We start from the raw sequence: 27,083 nt of genomic DNA on the forward strand, positions 1-27,083 counted from the left end.
ACAGCACAGCTTCATCTAAGTTTAACTGATATATGTCAGTCCGACTTAAACGAGTACTGTTAGGAAGCTGTACCCAGTCGGCTTTGTCTGTCTGCCATCTGGGAACTTGTGGAGGACTGGTTTACTTAGAATGATTGGAAAGTTAACACTTCCGAAAGGATTGTTGATCACTCTCCATTGAAGTAGGGGTACAAGCGCTGGGGACACAATGTTGAGATATATGCATGAGTAGGTATTGTTTGCAAGGCTAAGGTATGTTGGCTATTTCCAATTCAACAGACACGCACACGAAGAAAAGAGGAACTGTTCGGTTAGGTGACCTCGTGCATCGCAGCCAGAGACGCCCCATAGACCATTATTTGCATTGAAGTCCCCAAGGACCAGATAAGGTTCCGGTCGTTTATATATGAGTGACTGGAATTCGTGTTTTTCGAGACGGTACTCTGGAGGTATGTAAAGAGAGCAGATGGTGACAAGTTTGTTCAAAGGAACTGCTCGAACAGCCACTGCTTCAAGGGATGTTTGCAGTGGTAGATATATGCATACTACGCCCTGATCAACAATAATTGCCACACCACCAGATGAGGCTACAGCGTAATTGTGGTCCTTTCTGAATATTACAAATTGACGTAGAAAATTGGTATTTTTTGAATTTAGGTGTGTCTCTTGTACACGCAGCACTTTTGGAGAATGTTTGTGAAAGAGTTCCTGGATATCGTCGAGGTTTCTAAGCCGTCCTCTGATGTTACATTGTAATATTTGTGTATTTATTTTGAGTGTAAATGAAAGCTGTGTGCACAAAAAGAAGTATTGTGTCAAGTAAAGAAGCCTTGTGAGGCCCCGTAATGATGGTTTATCATTTTCTGGCGCGCTCCAAAGAGCCGCGCCTGTCCTTCGACGCCGAAGACAGCGTTGGACTTGCTGTTCTGTCCATCACCTCGTGGTTCACTCGTGCAGGCATGGAGGTCTTAGGGCTATCTGTGGAGACAGAAGGCCCTGGGGCTTCAGATCCGGAGGCCTGCAAGCCTTTTGGTGGCGGAAGTGTCTTTGCTACTTCCGCTGAGAGGGTGAAGGGCGCTGCCGATCGTCCACTTAGTGTGTTACGTGCGGGCGCCGCGGACTTTGGTGGCGCGGCTCCTTTTCGTGCCACCTCCGCGAACAAAGGACCCTGCATTAGTAAACGCTTGCGCGCCTCCCTAAACGAGATGTTTTCATTTACTTTTAGTGTGAGTACCTCTTTTACACGTTTCCATGTAGGGGATGTGCGAGAGTACGCGGGGTGTCCACCATCGAAGTTCGCGCAGTGGGTAGTGGCTTCTTCACATTTGTCTATAGCGTGTTTGTGCTAACTACACTTTGCACAGGGCTGAGAACCGGGACCGCATCGCTGGCACTTAAAACAACGTCGGGGGTTGGGGATGTAAGGTCGGACCTTTAACTTCAAGTAGCCTGTTTCGATATATTCTGGAAGTGTGCTTGGGCAAAATCTAAAAGTGAGGTGCTTTGACGGGGTTTCTTTGTTGTCACGCCTAATCTTCATTCTTTGTAGATGAGTTACAAGCTGTTCGTTCCATCCTTCAAGGAGCTCACTCACTGTCAGGTTAATTAGGTCTTGATCATGCACTACGCCTCAGGAACTGTTCAGGTAACGATGTGGTGTGATAGATACAGGTGTGGTTCCAAAACGGAGGTGAGCTTTGTCAGGTTTTCATACTGGGTCCTTGTTTGGACTTCGAGAAGAAGGTGCTTACTGACCATACGTGTAGCCAGATACCCGGGACCAAGGGCACTTGGGAGGCATTTGGAAACAAAAAACGAAAAGAGATGGTTCTTGCATTATTTTCTTGTGTCTCACAGTAGATCACATGGATGCGCAGGAAAATTTCTTTTGGCTTTATGCATACATGTATTTTCGCTTCGGTGCGCCCCCTCTTAAGAGGAGGGTGACCAGACAGTTTGGGAAATGAGAAAGAGGTCATAAGGTATATATTTATTTGACAGCCATGCCAGGCGTCCACCATCGAGCCTAACATGGGGACGCGGCAGCACAACTATTGACAGCTGTACAAAGCCGCTATAACCTAAAATTATGAGACCAAGAGAGGGCGCATACACAAGGTTAACCCATGCCACCTGAAAGATAAAAGTAAACAGAAGTAAAGAGATGACAGAAAAGATTAAAAGAGAAAAGAGACGAAGATCAGAAGGGAGAGAGAGACAGGAAAAGGTGACTACCGATTTACCCTGGGTGGGGCAGCCCAGGGGTGCCGTCTACGTGAAGCCGGGGCCTAAGGGGTGTGTTGCCTCTGCTTGGGAGCCTTAAAGGTTCATTCACCTGGCGTTGGCTCAACCCCCAGGATACCCTTTTCCCCGGACACGGCAAAGCCACGCACGGCTAGGCGTGGGAGGGAGCCGAAACTCCCTTATTAGCTCTGGTCCATAGTGTCGCTACGCACCAAACGCCTACTTACGCAGACGCCCCTGCGGGGGTCGAACCAGGTTTTCGCCGCGTCTTTTACGTAGTGGTAGACGCGGCGCAACTTTTCATTCGAGTCCCACTGGTTCAAGACTGCCACTCAGTCGTACGTCTCAAGCCAGATCTCCGGTTCTTGAAATGATAATCCATGGAATATGGGTGGCTCCTTTGGATGCTGCATCACGAACATGATGGGCGTTGGTACAGGGGCTGTCATAGTTGTCGCAGTAGTGGTGCTGGCCTTCGGCTTGCAACTGTAATTAGGTAGAGCACCGTACTCCGGAGGCAGCCCTTGTTGCCGGTGGCTTGCTCGCAGGTCGAGGTTGGCGGGGATGTTCGGTTCACGGTTGGGGCTTGGCTCTCGGCTGGAGGGGGGTGTTCGATACATGGACGGGAAGCACCTCCACTAGATGTCACGGGGTCGAGACGAAAACGAAGGAAGCAGACTGGCAGATCCCGCTATGGTGGTCTAGTAAATAAGATACTCGGCTGCTGACCTGCAGGCCGTGGGATCAAATCCCGGCTGTGACGGCTGCATTTCCGATGGAGGCGGAAATGTTGTAGGCCCATGTACTCGAATTTGGGTGCACGTTAATGAACCCCAGGTGGTCGAAATTTCCGGGGCCCTTCACTACGGCGTCTATCATAATCATATCGTGGTTTTGGGAAGTTAAACCACACAAATCAATCAATCAATCAATCGAACCAGACTGCAGGCCGAATACTGAACTGTTTATATTATGTAGAAAAAAAAGCAATAAAGGCGTGCATACGAGTGCTGCCAGAAAAGATTAAGAAGATATAACATAAACAATGCTCGGTCCAGTTTCTTCGCTAATTGAAAGTTTTTAGAGGCATAATTGACGTCCGCTTTGTAACTTTGTGCGGATTTTATTGTGACATATCAGCCTCCCTGATTCGTGATGCGCATATTATTGATTCCCCCTGTATGTGGTATCTGCCAATTTTTTTTTTGAACGTTGGTGAACACCTTGAGTGCAGCGTCCAACGGGCAGTGGAATGGTGCGGATAACGTTTAAGGCGCGTTCACACTGAGCATTCCGGCCATTGACAGTGCGCCGAATTCAATTCGGCAGCTGCCAAATCCACCGAAAGAGCCTTCTCCACGCCGATCGCTCTCGGACCGATTTTTGTGGCATCTGCTACCGAAGAACATACCTTGAACTGGTCACCGCGGGCCGATAGGAGCGCTAGTGAAGGAGTATTGAAAAATGGCGGCCAAGCCCTGCACACTTGTAATGTCATAGTGCAGATAACTGACTGTTGTAACCGTGAGTTTAACGCACTCTGTGCCTACTTGACGTGTCTACTTCTTGGTAGAGGGGACCAAGTTTTTCGTTGGCGTCACCGAACGTGTCGCGGTCTTCAACCTAAACACCACTATATAGTAACGAGTCTACATTGAATTAGCTGGCGTTTACTTGTGGCACACTCGTGGAGGACTCCCTAGCAGTCAGCTTAGCGCAAGTCCTTAGTGATCCATTTCACGCTAGTGCACACAAAATGACATCACTTGTTTACCAACTATTGCGCTACATCCGCTTTCTGTTTTTTCCGCTAGTTTTCCCTCCTCACTAAGATGGCTCTAAGCCCCACGAACACCTCATTGGGCGCCATTTTCTGAACACATAGACTTCTATAAAACCTCCGCACCAGTTGGGTCTAACTGCCTTGCGTACGCTATGACGCACTTCGCACAACAATTTCGCGTTGCGGCAAGTGACCATTGTCAAAATCTACCATCAAAAGATCGAAACAAACCTTTGATAATGCGATTTACAACAAAATACGGCCGCTAACTCAATCTCTGCGTGAGATAAGGATGTAAAAAGGGTAGTCGATACCTTGCATTCCTTGAAGTACGCGCAGCTAACAAGCATAAAGAACAAGTTTCAAATGAAGTATAGTACCTAGAATAACCGAAGTGGTGACCAGGGGCGTACCCACGTAGCCGGAAATTCCCACGGTGGCTTCAGGGCGACAAGCGATTTTTTCATTGCAATAGCGATATGAACACTCTCCGCTGGATTTAGCTGCCGGCGTCTGTGTCACCGTCACTCTTCGTAATGTATACGTATGTATTTACACGTAAACACAAGAAAGAAAAATAATCACGAAAAAGACTCGTGCGTACGGAATTGAACACGGGACCTATGAATTGTGAATGCGAGGCGTTAACCACTGAGCCACGGAGCAGCACATCCTTCGACGTTCAAACGAGAAGCTATTTATATCCACCACTTACCGCTGTTGACAGGGATCTCGGGAAAAACTACCGTGTTTTCAACATTACCAGCAAGATGGCGCAATGAACGCGCATCGCCACATCGTCACGACATGCTGGTGCTTTATCTCCCAGGCGAACCTTTCCCCGTAGAGAAAAGGCGGGCGGATGCTCATTCATGTGTCACCATATCGCGGCGGGAAGGATCGTGCGTCTTGGCTGGCCTTCGGCTTTCAGTGGAGCAATTCTGTGGTAGTTACTGGGCGCACACAGGTTCCTGAAACCGTTGCACAGTATGTGTTTGCAAAAAGAGCGCTTTTCAGACACTGAACAGGAACAACTGAGACGCTTATTCGAATTCATCTGTACCTGTAAGTACGTTTCGTGCGTCATTTGTGCGTGAGATATGCGGGACACCTTTCGATCTGCTTGCCATTCGGTGCGTGACCATCAAATTTGTTGCTATCGCGTTCATTGCTTAGCTCTTGCGGTTAAGATTTTACTTTTTCTAGTTTGCCAGAACGTGTGACGCCACAAGCGGCGACGACGGATCGGCCTCCGCGACAGCAAATCTCGTTACTCGTGGCTGTTATTTGTCGCCGTCACGAGGAAATCGCGACCATGAGGTCATCACAACTTCATGACCGAGTTCCACCCGTCCTACCCTCCGTCACCGCTAGTTTGGATTCTTGCCAGTTTCGCGAAAAATCGAAGTAATATGGCGAAAACCAGAGAAAATGGTTTTTTCGCTCTGGTTCGTCTGCGAAAATAGTCGCCCCAGAAGAATATCCACTTGATGTCCCGATTTATCCTGATCAGTGCTGGTTGGCTGTGGCGTGTGTAAAGAGCAATTGCCTGGCCTGGCTGCCTTTTATTGCTTGTTTTTTTTTTGTTCGTTGCGCGCACCCATATATGAAACGCTTGGACCGGTGATTTGATCCTGTCGTATTGAGGCGGTGGCGCGCCTCAGATTGAACGCTCGTTTGTGACAACAGTAAATGTCCTGTGGCAAAAAATACTTATTTAAATATTTATTTATTATATATTTAGTTATTTATTAAAATACGTTACAGGCCTCTGTCGAGGTGCAGTGTAAAGGGGACTGTACAAAAAGTGAAATTTCTGTATAGTTCACTAAATACAAATACAGGAACACATTTAATGAACCAAATGACAGAGCAGTACAGCATGAAGCATATGCGGCAGTACTGCTTCCTAAAAAATCACAACAGAAGCAATATGAAGCATAACAGGGAAATAATCACTGGGGGCATTGTTATCTAAACATGCCATGCTAACTGGCATGTTCAAACGCCGGACAGCACGTTGTTGGGCTGAGCTATCAAATGTACGTGTTGAACTGTAAATGCGCGAAAACTTAAAATAATTAACAAGCCTGTGTGGCGTAGAGTAGGGTCGTGTCAAGCATGGCAGTGCTTAGGATGAGGGAATAAATTTGTGAAACAGTGTCAGCAAGGCTATGTCACGGCGAGCACTCAAACGTTACAGCGAGTACTCAAAGTGTACGCATCCTGGTACGCTTCTAAACACTGTAGATCGCACAGTATTACGCTGTACTTCACAGTAGCGCATTTTTTCGCGATCCAGCTGCTCAGCGGCACACAACAACTTCGCGGTGTCACACCACTAAAGAAACCGTCTGTCACACACGCGCGCACCAAAAAATCGCACTCGAGCACAGAAAACATGAGCCAAGCTGCCCCTCACACAGGGTAACGTACAAAAAAGCACAAGAAAGCACACGGGCACGGACAAATCCTCAAGCAATCGCACTTTAATACAAAGTGTCATCCGCTTTGGTAGGAGGAGCGTTAGCGTCCTCACCAAAAAAGTGGCCACAAATGCCAACTCAGGGTAGGCATGCTCGCCAATTGATGGCGATGCGACGAAACAGTTCGCACCTCCTTTTTTATCTAGCAGCTGTGCAGTGCATGACTTTGATACTATGAGGTTACGGAGTAAACGATGAAGTGTGGATGAATACATAGCGGTAAGTGTTTGTTCTAATTGGCTAAGCTTCTTCATAGTTTCTACAGTGCTGTAAGAAACTTGTGAGATGAAGGAAAGCCCATCTGACCAGTAGATTACAAGTCCAAGTCCACTATAACTGATACTGTTCACTTAACTAGAAAGTATCATGCACTGTTTTTTTCTAACTTTACTAAAGATATATGCCATGAAGAAGAATCAAACTAATATTTTCCTATGCGTTTTTAACTCCTGAAACACTTGAAAACTCTCACACTGTCTAGAGATTATTGCAAAGTATAATATATTCAAGGATACGTTGGCTAAAAAATTGACAAAAGAATATTTTTTTACAATATCATGAAAAGCCACAACAGCAAATACCTTTAGTTTATATCAATCAAGCGTGCAATCTTGGATGATTTTAAAATAACTTTTAAGTTCAAGCCTGCCATTAGAATGGTGTTCAGGCTTAAGACTCTCGTGCTCACGTAGGTCGTTGTTTCCCTTGGTTGAGTATAACTTTTTTTCGTTTACAGATTCAAAAGTGATTTGTAGGCTTTTATAGTCCATGAGAAAGCCGTGATGAGGACACACACAGCTCAATGCTGCTCCAATTCACTAAACATGCTTGAATGAAACCACAGCTCAGTACAGGAGAACACGCAAATTGTATTTATTGTCTTAGCGTTCATGAATAGACAGTATATATTTTGGTTTTACTGTGTGGTTTGATAGTGTTCAACGACAAAATATTAGGCTATGGAGTATGACTGTTCTCAGTTGTACATATATACCTTACTTGTTATTAGCGATGCCTACTGTATTTACCCTCAATTTTCAACATGCGTATGATTTTGTATTTGCAGTCTGTTTCGCAATTTGCAGCATTTTTGTGCTTGTCAATAGCTCACACAACTGTCACGCGGACCGTAATTCTGTTTTCTCAAGACACTTCACGTGAGCTTTATCCATGCGTCCAACGTCTTTCTCTGCCCTGTGAAGAAAGAAATAAAGATTACATTTGATTCCATTCTGTTAGTGCTTAATGTGTGAAAGAAAAGCAAGAAGGGAAACTGTGTCATGTATTGTAATGTATCCATTCTTTCATTTATTGGCAGACTCAAGATCAAATGTATTTCACAGTTATTAATATACAGCACCACCGCAACAACCTACAGCACCTTGACGACATTCTAGTGAAAGCCGTATTCAAATGTAAGTCGAAGGAAACGAACTTCTTTCCACTACTTAGCGGCATCTCGCCAGCATTCATTTTTGTTTTTGCTTTTTCTCATCTCTTGTAGCGCAAGCGCAGCATCATCAGGCCCACCAAATTAAAAAGGACATACTTCTGACTTTGGACTGGAACTGCCCACAAGTGGCAATGACGAAAGTATTTTCGAAGGATTTTGCTCAGCAATACCAGGTGAGAAGTTACTTGCACGATACAGAAAGCATCAGTCAGGGGCGATTGTGATTGGCGCACCTTCAAGGACCACATTTTTGCACCGCACTAAATTTCTTTCGTACGGTTACACCGTCACCGTTATCTGTCACACAAAACGAGCCTCACTGAAGCATTGCCGCTGTCATTTTTACTCGCAATAGCACGTGAATGGCGCAGCGTTTATGCCTTATTCTGCAGTTGACGGAAATTAGGTATATCGAAAAAATAGAAGCTTAACCGAAAAACAACGTTCTGGCTTCTATACTGAAGCTTTCCTTACAATGAGGCCTAACAACTGATAATATCTCCTATAATGTTTCAGGACGAGTCGCAAGCATAGCATATCAGTCTCCGACACCCACAGCCCTTAAAATGCTTGACCCTGTGTATCATCTAGGCATTCGCCTCCCTACAGGTGCTTTTCGTACTAGCCCCGTAGAAAGCCTGTACGCGTAACCAAACGAATGGTTGCTCCACATACAGAGATGTTACATGTCTTTTAAATATCATGTTACAGTGAACGCAGACAAGAAACTTCCGTCACAATCCACCTATAATGACTTGTCGAGCCTTGTTGTTTTTGGGACACGGCCTTATATGAGACAGCCCTACTGACTCCATGTGAGGGGCCTAGCGAAAGAAACCGGTGTGCCACGTGCCACTGTCTGATGGCTGCCGCAGTATGCCTGCCACCTGCGATAGATTGCGAGGTGTCTTTCTTGGAAGTTATGAAGCCCGCACCAACTGCACATAGTCAGACATGCTTCCTAGAACTACAACAAAAATACACATGTCCTGAGGTCTTTACGGAATCCTCAAAGTCCAACACTTCTGTCTCTTACGCAGCTGCCGGCCTATCGTTTTTGGAAGGCGGCATTCTGCACTCTGATACAAGCATTTTCACCGGCGAAGCTTATGCGATACTTGCGGCTGGTAAACACAATAAACAAATAAAACTACAGAAAGCAATATTATACACAGATTCCCTCAGCGTAGTAAAACCTCTGAAAACTCTTAAAAAGCACAGAAACCCTGTCCTTATCGCGCTTTATTCGCTCATAGGCACAGTCTACTCATTGAAGCAGCACGTTGTAGTCTGCTGGGTGCCAGGACACTGCGAAATACAAGGCATCATTCTAGTGGACCAGCTAGCTGGATCCACTCACAAAACCGCTACCAATACATTGATGCCCTTCCTTCACTCGACTTGAAACCTGTTCTAAAACGAAAGCTCAGGAATTATTAGCAGAGCACATGGGACACACACATAGGTAATGAATTCAAGCCGCAACTCGTTCAATAGCCGGCAGTATAAAATCACGCCATCAATACTTACAAGGTTAAGCATCATAACCAATACTGACAAGGTATTACGAGAAAAGATCAGGGGTTATTCGCAGAGCACATGGGACACACACACACACGCAGGGAATAAACTGCATGTCATCAAGACGCAACTTGGTCATTGGCCACCAGTATCAAAATCATGCCACACTGAAGTAATCCTTACAAGGTTAAGAACAGGACAATCATACACTACACATTTATTTCTTTTGTCTGGGGGCGATCCACATTTGTGTGATGGATGTGGAGAAACACTCACCGCACTTCACATTTTAATCCAGTGTAAACAATGAGACATGCCGAGAAGACAACACTTTTTATTACCCTTCCGACAACAGACGTCACTTCATCCTGTAATGTTCGTTGGTAGGAAACCACTTTTCGCACATAAATCGTTGTTAGCTTTTTTGAAAGAAGTTCGTACTTTTCATATCACATACCAGGGCATTCCGTAGCACGACCTCTCCAGAGAGGTCCCCGCTACGGGGCTACACTGAACAAAGCACTTGCCTCATGGCTCTTGGGCGCAGGGGTGTGAGCGGCCGAGGCACTTGTGCTAATGCCATACATGTCCACCACGGTTTTTATTATCACACACTTTCGTCATTGATTAACACCACATACTTTTCATAGCATGGTCATAATTTCGTCACTTCTATGTTTTTACCCCCCTTGGCGCGAGCAAATTTAGGGCCTTTTACAGCCGCTAATCACAAGCATTGTCCACATATCTTGCCCCAAGAGCTGGTGCTCTTTGGCCTTTAAATGGCCCCGGCGCCACAAAGCACAAAACATCATCACTAAGTTCGCTTCCGAACAGCTTCATGGTTTTTGTTGGTAATATGCCCTTGAAATACCTGGTACAAGCTGCCTCAAAGTCTGTCACCACGTAAGCAGAGATACTCTGTTGGTCTGTCATTAGAATGACAAGAGCAATCACAGTCGCCTCGGTGGACGCGGAGGATGAGGTAAGTATAAACGTGGAGTTGACAAATTTACCCCGGTTGACTACAACGAAAGCGAAAGTGGGTGAAAGTGCCCTTGCTGGTTAGGGTAGAGACTGAAGTCTGTGTAATGAACGTCCGGTTTGTACTTTAGTCGTTGCAGCCTCTGTATTCGAGCTTTTAGGTGCTATTTGTGTACGGATGCGTATTGCGAGGTATTGGCTGCTACACGATCCAATGTCTGAGATTTTGTGAGATAGGTTGATGGCTTCTGCGCATTATTTATGCGCAATACGAAGTTCGCGTCTTAGCAAAAGCAATTACTCCTGTGGCATGTCGCAGAGTCTTCCTCTCTAGGAGATGCATGTGGCAGCTGCCTGCTCCTCGAACGTATTATGCATCTCCAGTTCTAGCACGTGTTGTGTGCCTCTACTGGGGCTGCTTTTCTGGCAAGTCGAATTATTATTTAGGCTTGGTCCTGCTGAGTTTTCTGCGTTGTTTGGTAAGGAAGAGCGATCGTTAGCCCACTCAAAACCAGTGATTGCGCAAGCCTTAGCGTGTAGTGCTCAACCATGCTGTTATTTTCTCTGGAGATTCTTCTAATGAGTCCTGTCAGGCTTTTTACTGTATACCTAAGAATATACAAAGCTACCTTGGCACTCGCTATTTCTTGAATGGGCTTGCCGGGAATTCGAAGGGTCTTCTGGGTGGCGGCTCGTCGTGGTGGACTAGTGGCACTCGGCCACTCATTGCTCAAGTCGCGGGATCGCATCCCTGCTGTGGTAACTGTATTTTCAATGGAGGTGAAAATGCTGCAGGCCACTGTCTTCAGATGTAGGTGCACGTTAAAAAACCCCAGGTGGTCGACATTTCCTGAGCCCTCCACTGCGACGTCTTGCATTATCATATGATGGTATTGGCACGTAAACCCCATATATCAGTCAATTATCATCAATATATTCTAAATGGTGATTCTCCCAAATGAAATATTAGCTTAGGTGCTCAGCGAGATCGCGACTTATGTGGAGGTATGTGAATGTATTCTGACTTCACCAGTGCGCAACTCACGCTGGATTTTTCCTAAGTAGTCTTCCACTGTACTCAAGACAGTTTGCAGAATATCCTGGCACTCTCTGTGAAAACATTGTGTGATCCAAAGAATTATATCATCTGCATACATTGCAAACCCAAGGGAGGGTCCGTAAGTGAGCAATATGGCCAGCTTTCATAGCCCCACAATGAAAACAAAGGGAGATAAATCACACATTAGCACTGACAATTGGGCGAGTTGGTGTTGGTTCATAGCATTGAACGGCGCAAGAAAACACACCGGACACAGATGAAGAAAAATCACACACACACGGGCGCCAGACTTGAACTAATTTTTATTCACGTCAAATCAAATATATAAACAAGCACGTGGTCCATGTTTTTGGACGAAGTCACGGGGTCGTTAGGTGGACGAAGGGAGCAGACTGCAGGTCTGATAATAAACTGGGGCCGTATTCACAAAGCTTTTTATTGGCTGCGCATTTGCTTAGCCAAAAATTCTCAAATCTCGAGTGATTACAATAGCGATGGCACAAGTTGTACTTACTCTGCACTCAAGAGGGTGAGAAGGATGCATGAAAGCCGATGAAACGACAAGGAAAGAAAGAAGTGTGTGTCCATGACAGCAAGGTAGCACGCAAAGTGTCTAGCATCGAGAGTCTACAATAATAGCCAATGATGTGCTGCATCTCAGCTTCCAGTTCCGCGGGCGTCTGCTACAGCGCTTACGAGATGCCGTGTTGTATTAGACGTCTGGGTGTTCTGCGCAACGCCAACCACTCGCGTTTCATCACTCACCGTAGCTGAAAAAGCAATTGTTCAATGACCTTAAGCAATAATCCATGCACTATCTCGCAATGTTCAAATGAACAACACTCCAGCCACACCGCATCGATAAAACGGAACAAACAATATGCATGCAATGTTTGAAAGTAAGCCTGAAATGTCTTCCCCTGTTTAACGTGACCAGTTCACTAAAATTTTAAAAAAGCTGTGCTGCTACACAACTTATTGGTTGTAATCGAGAGGGTATATTTTGATTTTGAGGGTGTTTTGTCGCATAAACATAAAGGGTTGCCTTCCTTACAATAATCTTAATGAATGCCCAGGGGTGGCTATTGTGCCTGTGAATGAATTCTGCAGAAATATATAACAGCATTAATCCAATAAAATCTTGAGCGTAATTCCAAAAATTTTATGCACCGCAGCATTTTGAGTTCGCCAGAATGTGAAAACATGCATACAGTTACGCTTAAATATATGTGTCTACTTGAAACGAAGGAGACTCATCAGGAGGTGCATCAGTGGTAATGCTTTTCAAAAAAAACACGTGCAAGCTACTTCATCTTGCGGTGTTTGCGCGAGCAAACAAACCAAGGGACATTCACGAGTCTTGAAGTCAAGAGACATTACTACACCCACGATAAGAACGAAAAAATTAAGAGAGAACGAGAGAGAGAAAAATGCCCTTAACGCGACTCTCATTTCGGGTCCACGAAAGCATGAAATTGAAGTAATCTAGATGATAAAGGCAATTTTCTTACCCAGCAGACATCACGAAATGCTTCCCCAAAGCAGCGTTGGATGGAGAGCATAAAAAAAACTGACTACGCGTTCAATAGGAACGACAGCCATGGAGAAAGCGAGATAAAGTGAGACTCTTCTTATACATGCGAGTCAAAGCTAACTATCACATGAGAAAGTTTGCCTAAAGGACTATAACGAAAACAAACTGAGCACTCTTTTAGTGATAGTGACACTAGTGACATTGAATTAAGGATGGTTGATTAGCGTCGCCGAATGCTGATATAAAGTGCACGGTAATACAGCCACACTTTGTTGTTTGTACGTTTTAGTCACCTCAAGCGAACGCATTTAAATTCTTTTTTTATTTTTGACCAAGTTTCACCGCAAGTTTTGCATTTGACAGTGGCAAGGTCTTATCCTAAGCACTTCAGCAGTGCACGAGCGGCTACAGCATCAAACTGCAATCTAGAAGGTACTGGGTTCGATTCGCAGTGCAACCAAGGGTTTTTTTTATAGATGGGCTGGCCTGAGATTATGAATTATGGCGGAAACTCTTTTCTTGAGAAAGAAAAGTCAGATTACAGCACATAAAAGATTACCACGTAAAAGTCAGATTACAGCAAGACACTGGCACTGATAGCTGCGAGCAGAGCATCAGCCGTCGATCAACTGACATGTGGCGAAACACGTCGGGATTCGTACACTTGCAATTTATTGTTCTAGCCTTATCGCTATTGGGGACGCTAGTTCCACAATAATCTGTAATGTTAACGAGAGAGAGAGATATTGACTTTATTTAAACATATTCTGAGGAGGCTGAGAAAGGGCGTTTCCGACCGTTCATTCAACCTGGAGGCTCCGCCAAGGATGGCGCTGGGAGCCGAAGGCTTGTAGCGATGTCCCGGGCCCTCCGGACAGCCTGTAGTTGCTGCTTGTATTCGTTGCTCTTAAGGGCTTCCTGCCAAGCCTCTTGGGTATTCAGTTGTGCTGCGATGTGGGTAGGGCACAGCTCCAGCATGTGTTCGAATTCGCAATAGGGATGGTTGCAAAGGGAGAATGTGGGTGGTGTGTCGGGGTCGACTCAATGTAAGGTGGATGGTGTTATGCACGTACGTGCTTGCAATTGATATGGAGAGTTTAACGTCCCAAAACCACCACAAGTTTATGAGAGACGCCGTAGTGGAGGGCCCCGGAAATTTCGACCGACTGGGGTTCTTTAACGTGCACCCAAATCTGAGCACACGGGCCTACAACATTTCCACCTCTATCGGAAATGCAGCCACGTAGCCGGGAATTGAACCCGCGACCTGCGGGTCTGCAGCCGAGTACCTTAGCCACTAGATCACGGAGGCAGGGCGTACGTGTTTGCAATATCCTTAGAGTTAGAGCTTCGCTTTGTCAAGCTTTGGGTGCGGTGCTGGGAAGGCACGCCTTTGTCCCCGGTAATGTGAAGTGATCTCGTGGTATGTGAGTGCTTTCTCCTGGCAGCAGATTTTCGTACCACTCACTCGTCGAGGGGTCGTTGTACGTGGCATGGCGTGTGAGCTCACGCACCGGGCGGTTGAACTCTTCGTTGGGATTACGGTGCTGTAGTCCCTGTAACTGTCCCATGTGGGATGGGAACCAGGATATGTAGATTTGAGCTTTCTCTTCTCTATTAAGCGTTTTTTTGCTCTCGTACTTTAATATTTCGTTGACGGTGAGTTTTCTAGCGCTTTTAGCTACTAGGCCAGCCGTGAACGTTCGTGCCACCATCTTAGTGTCTGTGTATATTGTGGAGTAGGCTTGGCAGCTCTGTAAAGCTAGCGCGATCACCATTTTCTCTGCTTCGTAGACATGGCTTGTTTGGACGCTTGCCGCGTTTATGAGGTTTCCGTCTATATTAAAGACCGCTATGGAAAACGCCTCACGGCCGTAGTAGCGGACGGGGTCTACGAATAGCGCATGTGTGTTGTGTTTTTTGCCTTCTTTATGAGCACCATCGCTCTGTAATTCTTTCGCTCTTCCTTGAACGTTGGGTGAAGGTTGCGGGAGATTTGCTCAACCCTAATGTGTTTCCTCATGACATTACCAAGTTCGGCTCTTTTTCCTGGTTGAAAAATTGGGCAAATGCCTGCGTCTCGTAGGATAAGATGGCCTGCCTGCGTCAACGACAGGCGTGTGATCTGTGCCACTGTCTGAACCTCAAAAATTTCTTCGGTTGTGTTGTGCAGACCGAGTCGCTTGAGTTTCTCGTTGCTCGTCCTGGTGGGCGAGCCGAGTGCCGTTTTCAGTCCTTTGCGGAGCATGGAGTCGACCTTTTTGATTTCAGCCTACGTAAGTTTCAGAAACGGGAACGCGTATGCTACGTGACTTACGAGAAAGGCGTGATACGCTTCCTGAGTCCTGCACTCTTGTTGGTGATTCTAGAAATGCCTCTTGCAAAATATTTCGTGCTTTTTTGAAGGCTCTTGAGTGCTTCCTTGTTGTGTCCCTCCTTGGCGGTTAGCGTTAGCCCTAGTACCTTAACCGTATATACTTGCGGCATCTTTTCGTTGTTCTGAGCTTTGTGCAATACTTGCTGTTCTCTTCGTCCGAGTTTCGTCGAGGGTGAAAGAGCGTTAGAGTAGATTCAGTGGAGGAGAGTGCGAGTCTAGTTGGCTTAAGAAATTTTTCGGTTGTAGTCTGTGCTTTTTGATGGATTCGTTCCAAGGCATCATATGAGTGGCCACATGAAACCCATATGGTAATATAATCCGCGTATACGGCATGGTGTACGAACGGGATTGGAGCGAGGTTCTCCGGCAACCTGTGCATCGCCACATCAAAGACGAATGGCGAGAGCACTGACGCTTGTGGGGTGCCGCTATTTCCGAGTGGTTCGGATTCGCTGCATTGCTCTTCAATGCGTAAGATGGCGGTTCGTTTCACTAGAAAGGCTTCATTGTAAATATAGAATTTCTCGCCTAAGTTCATGTGTGATATTTCACCCAGTGTGTGTTCATGTTTTACGCTGTGAAATGCCTTGGCGAGGCCCAGGGCTAATATGGCTTTTGGAGGAGCCCGTAACATATGTGTTCCCTTACATGAACGTGATTTGTCTGCGCTTAGGTTGTGAAGAGCAGCCGCCATAGGTGGGTTGGCTACAATCTTCTCCAGGCTCACGAACCTCTGGTTAGCTTTGTCCTTGTAAGTTTTAAAGGTGTCCATAAACTTGGCAAGCGTGTTCGCCAACGTATCAATTTTGTCGTTGAGTTTAGTTATCGCGGACTCAGCATTTGTCAGTGGGGCTTCTTTATCGCTCGAGACCATCTCGATCTCCTCCGTCGTGTCGCTGTCGCTGTCTACAACTTTGCGTTTGCGTGTGTTGTGGATCGTTTGTTGTAAGCGTGTTGTCATTGGTGTCAGTGAGCTCGATAGGTAAATTCCGTGGCCGCTCTCTAATCTAGCTATTGAGGCCCGGAGCTCTTCAATCTCTTTCTTGAGGGCTCTGTTTTCTTGTTCAAGCGCTAGAATGCAAGAATCGGGAGCATGCCTTGGCTGTGTCTTACGTTTGGGCTGGCTACTTGTGCTTCGTTATGCACCTTCAACACTGCTGGCTCAGGAGCCATTGTTCGGCTGCTACTTCTGCGTGGCTGCTGGTCACGTTCTCGATTGGGATCTGGAGCACTTCCGAGATGACAGGCGGTTTTCGGATCCCGACAGGGTCGAGGGGTGCCCTCCAGAACGAGAACGCCCTCTGGATCGAAAACGCCTTCTGGATCGGGAACGCCCTCTAGATTGGGATCTACCCCTGGATGGAGAACGGTGATGGATGCTCGAGGTGTTCTCCCGTCCCGGCAACTGATTGTGGCAGGGTTCCTTGAACGTGACCGGTGTTGGTGCGTCTTGCCGTTGTTGTGCTTGCCACTCTTGTTTTCTGCGTCTTCTTCTCCTTCTCACTAAGTATAGAATGTGGAAGCGTCTTTTGCATTCGTGACCTCAAGTGGGGTGATCGCCATCGCAAAGCTTGCAATTTAGCTCGCAGTGATGCACGCCGTCTTCTTGTAGGGTTTCACCGCAGTTGACATTTCTTGCTCATTGCGTTTGTGTGCCGGCAAACATCGGCAAGATGGTCGACTTATCCACACATTCTGCAAACGTCAACTTGTCTCTTGTAGAGCGAGCAGGGAACCATGGCGGTTGCGCACATCACTGTGCTCGGAACGTGCAACCAGTCAAAGAGGATTGCGACGACTTTGGTCTTCTTAATGCATCTTGCCTCGATGACAAGGGCTCTCGGTCGTGCACAATCAGGCGTTTGAGCATTGCGTCGTCAAGGGAGAGGTTAACGTTCTTGGTGACGCCCTTGCATGTATTATCGGGTGCGGCCACATATGCGGCAACTTCGAACGAGCCTTGGTTTATGTGTAGTTTCTGCACGTTCACGTATGGAGTAGCATTATTTTGGGGCGGCGTAAAAATAACAATGGTGTTTTGCATATTGTTGGGGCAGATTGTGTCTTCCCGTGCTTCTTCCTTGGTGACATGGGTGGCCATGATGACGGCTCTCGCCAGCGGAACGAGGTCTACCCTGGCTACGTCCAATCCTGCTCTTGGTCTTATGATTACCCTGATCTAGTCCTTGGGGAGGAGGGGTAGCCTGGAAGCGGATACCACACGGTGTAATGCCGATTGACTCTTTTTGAAGCCCCTGGGGTGTTACGGTTGGTTGTTGTGCTCGATCGTCCCAGCGGCGAGCTCCTCGTTCAGCGGAGTCGTCTGTCTTCGGCGTCCCATGGCGGTGGCCCATCCTGATCCGTCGAAGATCTCCCTGCTTACTTCCATTCCCTCCACGGTTATGGTGGAAGACATTTTCAGTGCCTAGTTGCCAGCTGCGACGTAAGGAGTATTATCCAGCAGCTGCCACATCTGGCCGAGCTCTTGGTCACATCTAACGGCCGTACTCGTCGCCTAACCTAGGTGTGGTTAGGGTTAGCGGGGACGCTCGCTGCGTCGCAATTTTAAAGTCCAAAAAGATGTCTAAGAGTTCACTCAACGCCAAAAATGGCGTCTCTACTGAAACCGCAGAGCTTACTTGTTCGAATAAGCACAAAGCTAAGTGACCTTGGAGCAAAGAACGACCGAAAACCTTTATAAAAGCGGGAGCCGACGTTTTCACGCCCGCGCTCCTCGACGCCACCTAGCGATCCAACCGTAATGTTCACGAGGTGAGTGTAATCTCAATAGAAAAATCCACTACAGCCTCGAGGCTTTTCGAACATCGTAGGCGCAGTTTGCGCTCAACGTGGTGTAACGGGGTGATAAGAAAACTTGAGGATAAAGGTGCGGCAATATGTGTGAGTCGAGGTGAATAAAGATTAGTTGTGAGTGCGGCGCCCATGTCTGTGTGGTTTTTCGTTATCGGTGTCCAATATGTTTTTTTTTTCGCAGTAGATAACTATGAGACAATACAGAGCGTTGCGGTGTGCCTCAATCGGGAATACTTAAAGGCTTCGATTTGAGTGGACCCATGGCGAGAGTTCTAGTGTGAGTGCTCAGAAAAGTTTGAGCATAATAATAAATGCGCTGGCCACATGAAATAACTTTCTCAGTGAAAATGATAAGGAAATTATGAGAGAAGTGCCGCTCGTAACTGGCTATCGTTTCGATGACACTTCAACAGGTCGACACAGAAGATGAAGTAGTGCGAATAATAAGAAACGATAAAGAAAAAACAAATGAAAAGAAAAAAAGTCGCATTCGATCCGTTGACCTGCGCGCGTAGCACGCAGTCGGCCGAGAAGACCGTCGAGAAAGCCAGGGGTACAGTGATGCACCCAATTTAACGAGGGCAAGAGGAAGGGTGGGGACATCCAAACTCACAGAGTAAGTCCAGTTCTCCCCGATGGTCGCACCAGTTCAGAGGCAAAATCCATGCTGCTACACAAAATCCCTGTTTCAGGCAGTCAGCTGGGAGGATCTGGAGGATAGCACGAACAGTCGCAAGCAATGTTTTTATACTTATGTCCGACGAGGGTCCAGCAGATGCCGGCTACGTCGAAAAAGCAGGCGGTGTCGTCATCGAGATCTTGCGGATGACAGCAGGAACCGGCCGTTGCGAAAAAGCGTGCGGTGTCTGCGTCACCGTTAAACGCTTGGTGACGATGACAGGGGTCGGCTGAGTTGTGGATAAGGGCGAGGCTGTTGTCGTTTTAGCGAGGACGACGGGTGCACTCGTTGTAGTACGAAGGGCGGCCTTTGAGGTCGTGCCACCGGTATATACCGGCGAGCGCTTGTCGGAATGGGCAAGAGGGGCGGCACGAGGGATCAAATATCTTCCAATCCTTGCCATATTGTTTCGTGCGAAAGAGTGTCAAGTGCTTTGTGCAAATCTAATACCAAGACCGTGTCTTGTGAACCGCCTGAGGGTGGATTCAATACTTCTCCTTGTGTATAAGAAAGCTTCCTTGTGCCTAGCCTCTCAGCGGAGGCTGAATATCATATTCGTTATAAGCGGCTGCTCCTCATCATGTATTTCAAGTCACTACTGCGCGGCCTTTCGAACACCTTCACCAGACACAAGTTCAATCAAATAGCCTAGATTATTATTTGTTTTGGGTTTGACTGGTTTGGGTATACGAACTATACTAGCCTTTTTTCATGGTGCAGGTAGTTATCGTTCTGGTATCCAAGCTACGCTGGTAACGAAGTCTGTTTTAATCTTCCACTCTAAAAATTTCTGATCATGGCATTTGTGACACCACCAGGGCTGGTGGATGCATTTTTCGAAAGCTATGAGTGGCTGAATAGAGCTCCTCAATCGTTGTTGCCATGTTTAGGATAGGATTGGGGGACCCTGTGTATTGTCTTGCAGCTACATAGCTCGTAGTCGAGGGTCTGGCGCTGCCGATATGAATTTTCATAAGCTCGTTGCGAAGTTCATCGGTTCTCGTGTTATTGAGTTTTGTGAATAGATTTGCTGTTTTGATTCTCGTACCGACAGGATCTATCATTGAGCGCAAGATGGCCCAGGTTTTGTTTTGGTTCCTAAAATGCCTTTGGGCGAATTAACAGTCAGTTCGCCAATGGTTTTTTGTGAGCTCTGCAGCGTAGGAGTTGGCTTCATCAGTTAGTTGGCAATTTGCTGCTGAAGTTTACAATTACGCTTTTGGCGTTTCCACCGTTTAACAAGCCCCTATCGAGCCTCCCACATTGTGCTAGGTGGGTGTCCTCTGCAGGCCTCTTCTCTCTAGTTTTGTACGTCTTGGTAAATTTCACATGTTTTTCAGTGACGAATTTTCCCACTCTTACGCTGTGATGGCTTTCTGATGTGTCTCGCAGTATTTTTTCGAGTGAGATAGCTTCGTTTTCTCTAGTGACTGTCTAACGCGAGTGAAGCTCCATTAGATTTCTGTTATATAATGGCCACTTGCAAGAGTTTCTTCAAGGATATTTCATTGCGCCTTCCGCATGTTGTTTTTAAAGGAGAGGTCCGGTGTGGTGTCTCCTGCGTCGCTATTTTCCAGTCTGGTTGGTATACCCGGAGGGGCGATAAATTCCAAGTTGTAGTGTTCGATTGCTTTGAACTGCTGTGAGAAGAGAAACTCTGCACCAAGAAGGTCTTGTTATTCTGCGCGTCAATAGCGACCAAAAAACCCTATCCGAAATAACTGATCCTGGCCTGAAGTACGCATGTGACCCCGGTATAAAAGATACTATAGTTTCTTATTGGTGAATGTAAAAAAGGCAGGTGCAGATACCATGGAAGTGGCTCACTTCGCTATCACTGTGCTATAGCTTCTTTTTTCCGTAGTGCCTCTGTTTTTTTTCTTTTGTTGAACCGCATCGCTTTCATGATTTTTGTGTGATAATGCACCCCCCAATAGAAACAAAAAACCAAATACATGCCCTCGCGGAAACGAGCGCTAAATATTGTAGTGTCTATTTATTCATTCATTTGTTTTTTCCAACAAAAGTTCTCATAAACAAATCCCAACAGTCACAAAAACCGCGATCAAGAAGCTGTGTCTTCCCACTTAATTGTTCGCAGCGAATGAATACTACAGTTGTGCATTTTCGACGATTGCCGAGGTGGGGGCAAGATGATGAGGTATGATTTGAATATTTTTATTTAATTTATTCATTTAGTTGTTTAGGCATACTGCAGGACAGCATTTTGGTCCAAGCAGGAGGGACATAAGAAACATGAAGTGATTTGTAATAGCAAAAAGAAACATGTATCTATAAGCTAACAGAGGTCACATGTCAGTGAAACAGCCACAAAACATCTAACACATTTGCACACTCTAATCTCTAAGTAGATAACTTTCCAGCAATATAGCACAATTTGCAGCCGAGAAATTTTCATGAGGCAGTGAATTCCAGTCATCAACTGTTCGGAAAAATAACTGTATTTGTAGGCACTGCTAGTTTGTGCAAATATGGGTGCCAAGGATCTGTCATGTTTATGGTGAGTATTCCTAGCAGTGCCTGGCTGATCACATCAAGACAAATTTAAGGCAACTTCCCCTGAAATAACTTTCTACAAAATAGTTAAACGATTCAACTTTCTTCTTGTTTTAACAAAGGAATTCATGATATTGATGACAACTGCAGTTTGAAGCAACGCTCAAATAGCCGAGAGAAAAAGTCACAGCATATCTACGAGGTGAATTATGATGAATGGGGCGAAGCGTGCATATAGACGGATGGACGCACGGACAAATGTACACACGGATGGTCAGACGCACGGACGCTCGAAAGCATGGGTGGACTGATGAACGCTTCATTTCACTTATCATCATTCACTCCGGGGATATCCTGCGACACAGTTCTTATCGACATCCATTGTACTGCAAATGGCTACTACGACGATATGAGACATGCGACCCACGGCGTAAGGTGCTCCGCCCCTGAAAAACACGTATGTGTCGGAGCAGGCCGAAACAATATTTCAAATACAATATCCGGGGACGATTTGATACGGTGGAATAAGGAAGGTGCCTTACGTCGCAAGGAACACTGTTCTTTGTTGGAAGGAAGTTTTTTCAGCCGATGTTATGCAGCCACTGCTGCTTGCGCAAGCCATCGCTTTTACGTTTGGGCATCATAAAAAGCACGTAACCTTTTTTTCTGTGGTTGTTGCCCTCATAGGCGCAACAGCACTGCATAACGCCCACACAAAGCACAGAAAACAAAGCGCGCGCTCCGTTTCTTACGCCGAGAGTCGGCGAAAAATGGCACGAGCGAAAAAGAAAAACGAAAGCAAAGCGCAGGATCCAGGGCAACCGCGAAGGAGACCTTTCATTGTGCAGAAAAAGCGTCGGAGACCAGGAGGACGCGCCGGGGGGCGAGGAGGGGGAGAGGAGGTTGAGCACGCGGCAGAGAGTACAGTGGATGACGGTACTTTTCCAAGAATAAATGGAATTACATGTGACAGTCGTCGAATGCTCGTGACCTTGGCAGCCTTGGGGTCGTGACAATCCCGCCGAAGCTCAGACTGCATGCGCCTCGGGTGCTCACTTCTTCATCATCGCTGATAATGATACCTGATCGCCTGTTACAATCCCTATCGACGCAGCTTTGTTCCTCGAGGACAGCCAGGTTACACGGCCGGCCAGACACGCTGATGAAGTTGCTCGCGTTATCCGCAGCTTCTTCCAACTGCTCCACCTTGCCTTTTGACCCTTTTCGTGAATTTCTGCAGCTGCGTCACCTCTTACCTCAATCTGAGTTTTTTTTCCGCTTGCTGCTTCCTTGCTTCTAACTCGTCCAGCAGTCACTTGTTCTCCGTAGCTGCCAAGGTCATCTCCGGCCTTAACTTTGCGAACTTGTCCCGCATGATTTCCAGTTCAGCCTTGAGGCTATTCTTCAGTGTTGTCTGAGAGTGTGACGAGAGACTGACCTGCCTCTTAAGTATGGAGACTTTTGCTGACAAAGACTTTTGTCAGCCTCAAACCCTTTGGTTCGATCCTGGTTCTCCTTGCACATTGCTACCTTCTCGCTAAATTCAAAGTCATTGGCTGAACTTTACTGGCCTCTCGGTCGCGGCCCTGCTCGGCCTGGGCGAGCTGCACACGTAGGTGAGCTGCCTTTGTTCGTGGCTCGTCCAGCTGTGAGTCTCAGGGTAAGGATTGCTGTTGGAGCTCTTCTTCAAGGCTGCGCCGCCTGTTTGTCACTTGTGTCCCTGTCCAGCAACAGCCCTTCGAACTAGGCACATTGCATCTTCTTTTTCTTCTTCTTCTTGAGGCGGTTTTGGCAATCCTCAAACAGCCTGTACATGTGACTCCGCTCCGGCCAGTCCTCAGCCAACTTTTTCTTCAGAGTACGGATCTTGTCCTCTAGTTCATAAATGTGATGGTCTTGTGAATCGTTGTGGTCGCCTTAGTTTGCAGATGTGCTCGTGCTTGAGACCATCATGTTCATCAGTCAAAGTTCCCAACACACATTCCAGCTGGCAGAAGTGGGTAGACTGTGTAATATATCTCGCTTGAGGGAATCAAGTTCAGCTTCAAGGCAGCCTTGTCAAAGTTAAGTTCACGAGCACGAGCATGCCCTTCACCCTGCTTGTAATACTCGACTGCCTTCAAATTTTCATTTTCGCCGTGTGCGCTCTTGCCTACTTCATCCAAGCCTGTAGCGCCGTCTTTATCTGCGCAAAGTCACCTCCCATGTGCTCCTGATCATCCGCCTCCATGCAAAGCGCAGTACGTCGTGGTGTCGTTTGCAATTTCTTTGCTACAATTTCCTTGCTTCTCGAGCCACAGCGCTGCCTGGTCGCACAGTATCTCCACACACGGCGTCCACCTCGACGACAACCTCAGCCACGTCCCGCCGGCTGGTCAGGCACTCACCGGTGCCCTCCTTGATCGCTGCTCGGAGGTCATCATGTTCGTTCGGAGAGATTCCTTTGATTGCCGCCATGGCTTGCGTGGCGTGCACAATCTCGGGGCCTTTGCCGGCGCATTTTGTATCGTCCTCAGGATCCGCCCCGTCTCCCTGTTCTTCCACGTTCTGTGACTTTCTGACTTCATTCGTGGCCGCTGCACCGTCGTTGGCAGGAGATGCGTCACCACCACGTCACTTTTCGTTGCGAGAGACCAGCCAGCTGGATGAGCACACAACGTCCTCCAAGGGCTGCACGGGTAGCTGGATGCCGACGAAAGAAGCGATGTACCAACAGGCGACGGCAACGCACCGCACCTCGTCGGGCGTCATAGCCCCGGAGTAATAAAGGTAGTCTGAACCAGCTGGCGCAGCCAAAACTGGTCGCAAGTAGCCGGATAAGTCTAGGCAGGCCTGCTCTTGTTGCCACATTTGCTTGGAAATGATATCGTTTTGAAGGGGCTGAAGTCCGGAGCCCTTCAGGACCACTGAACCGATGTCGAGGAACACATTTCAGAGCAGCGTCTTTATTGTTGGGCTCTATGTCTCTGGCTCAGGGGCGCGGATTTGTGGTTGGACGCCAAATGCAGAGCTTTCAATGATGAGGCTAGCCTGAGAACACCTCTGAGAAGAGGTGGACAGCGACAGAAAACAACTTTACCGACCGCAAGCCGGGCTGCAACTGCCCGCTGCCACGTGCTACGAGCGCACTCATGATGCTCGTCCTCCGATCGGTGCGACTGCCGATCGGCGCGCTCGCGGTCTCGCCTTTCATACGTTTCAGCTCTTGAATATCTTAACGAGGGCGCTGAAATTGTTGGCTTGTTTGCTGGTGCAGGCACCTTGTATTTGTTCTATGAATGCCTGTTGGAGTCCCTAGACAAATGCGCCTGAAAAGACAGAGCAGCGCGTGTCAACGCTGCCGCATATTCTATCAAAAAAAAAAAAACCAAGCTCCTCGTGCTACGCACGATACCTCTTTTTTCTCTCCCAGCACGCCTTGTTGGCTGTTCTAAACACTTCTGACTCGGAAGTTGCTTACAGGGCATTTTTAGGAAACGCATGTTAAATTGGCCGCGTTACAAGCGTTAAAACTTTGCAGTCTGCTAGCTTTGGGATGACATGCACGCACAATGTACACAAAAAGCCCGCTGCAAGCACATACCAATTTCAAACTTGATCCATTAAGGAGTGTGATAACACGCCGAATATACTCCAAGAAACCGTCGACAATTGAGCGCAAGACAAGCTTTAGGTGCAGAGCACGTACTGCCACACAATTAAACCATACGTTGTCGGGTTTTTAAGTCGGCTTACTCCACAGGTACGCGGCTTCAATAAAACTTCCACCGACGATGTTGAATGATTTGGAAACAATCATTCAGTCAGCAGATAGTGCCGCCATAGAAGCCATCGCAAGTTTTATCATTAATTGCCCGTACAAACACGCTACCCCATCATACTTCTTTCACACTGCTTCACTTTCGTCACCCAGCAGCGCTATGTGAGTTCTCTTATGGTTTTTGCGACTCCCGCGTGAAGAAGCCTCCGGCGCAAACCATTTCGAAGTGTTCAATGGCGAGTGGTATCCGGAAAGCGCGAACGGGCGTTTCATGCCTTCATGGCACACAATGTTTTGAAGGCTTGTTAGAAGTCGTAGCGAGCCATCCTCGTGGACAAAAAAGGGGCCGAACTCCAAATCGTCGTATCCTCATGTAGATATCATCTTGTATAGATGGTTGCTAATTCATGGCTTTCGGGTAATTGTGTCTGCTTTTGAATTCTTTTTTGTACCATCTTTCATGTCAGATGAATGAGTCATTCTTCGTCTTTTGCCAAACAAGATGGGCCTCGCCACGATGTTCCTATCAGAGGCTTTACTTGCGTGCATTGTGGTAAACTCTCCACAGAGCTGTGTTTCCCAGCGCCACCTATGCCAGGTCCCCTATGCTTTACGTGGTACAATTGTCTGTTCCTTCTCATTTATATTGTGTCTAACAAAGAGAATGATTCCTTAAGTTGCACATTCGTTCATTTCTACCGAGAGTCTCTATCTGGCAGTCTTGTTGCCTTGGGATGGTATGCGAGGGAATTGTGGTCAACTGCCATCTCGTATTAAGGTATTGCACTAGGTGACGCCAGACCACAAAGAAAGAGTGTTGCACACTAACCATATTAACAGCAGGTGACGCTGACTGGCGGTTGCACATATAAAGTTCCCTATAAAATGGGCGGAGGCATGACCGCTACCGTAGTTCAGTGGCAGAGCATCGGACGCGTTACTCGACGGTTGCAGGTTTGGTTCTTGCCAGTGTCATCTTTTTGTCCACTTTTTTTTCTTGGCATTTACATTACGAGAATTCCTAATAATGCCCCGTAATGTTTCCATGGTGATTATGTCAGTTCTCATTATTACTGTGTCTTACCAAGAAAACAAGTCCGCAATATACACCTTTCTCTAGCGTAGCGAAGTCGTTTGGCTGGTTCCACACAATTATCGTGCGGGTCTCTTGGCAAAATATTCAAAGGCATGCATACTTCAAATCATTGCAAAAGTACTGAAAGTTGGTTCAGATGTATTTTTGGTTACAGTGAGAAAACGATGAACACGAAACACAGAAGAGACGCAAGCGAGTGCTGACTCGCAACGGAAGTTTTTTTTTTGAAGAGCACACAAACGGGAAGCGTGCTGATGGGCTTGTTTTTTTCACGTTCTTGTGTTCTTCAAATAAACTTTCAGTTGCAAGTCAGCGCTCGTTTGTGCCTGTTTTGTTTTCTGTCCTCGTCGTTTTTGCACTGTAATTCTGAAGATGCATTCGTATATTTGATCGTGCAACTCAAAGGCTTCATTGAAAACTTTGGAAACCATATCATGAAAGAATGGTTCGCCTGCATTTGTGACCCCTAAGCTTTCAACTTGGCCGAATGTTCTCATTTCAGAGCCAACACGTTCCCACACCAATTCGCCATTCTTGCAGCAATATGCCCGAAGTACGTATGGTTGTAGATGTGTGTGGATATTTTCATCATTTAACGGCTCTTGAAATGTCCAACGCAGAGCAGTGCCAATGGAAAGAATACCTTTTTTGTAAAGTGACATCTCTTCCAAGGATCATGTACATTTTGTCTAATGCTTTCTTGCGTGATGTGGAGAAAGCAACGTGCATTAGGTAACTGTTGCCTATGTTTCTGTAACCCCTTGTTAAATTGGTG

At 46.8% G+C, this 27,083-nt stretch overlaps 1 pseudogene; it reads left to right on the top strand.

Annotated features, from left to right (window-relative positions):
• LOC142788947 (transient receptor potential cation channel subfamily M member-like 2) overlaps positions 1 to 27,083 on the top strand; it is a 1,303,464-nt pseudogene that overhangs the window by 417,021 nt on the left and 859,360 nt on the right.

Source organism: Rhipicephalus microplus, chromosome 2 (genome assembly GCF_043290135.1).
Source record: "Rhipicephalus microplus isolate Deutch F79 chromosome 2, USDA_Rmic, whole genome shotgun sequence".
Taxonomy (NCBI): domain Eukaryota; kingdom Metazoa; phylum Arthropoda; class Arachnida; order Ixodida; family Ixodidae; genus Rhipicephalus; species Rhipicephalus microplus.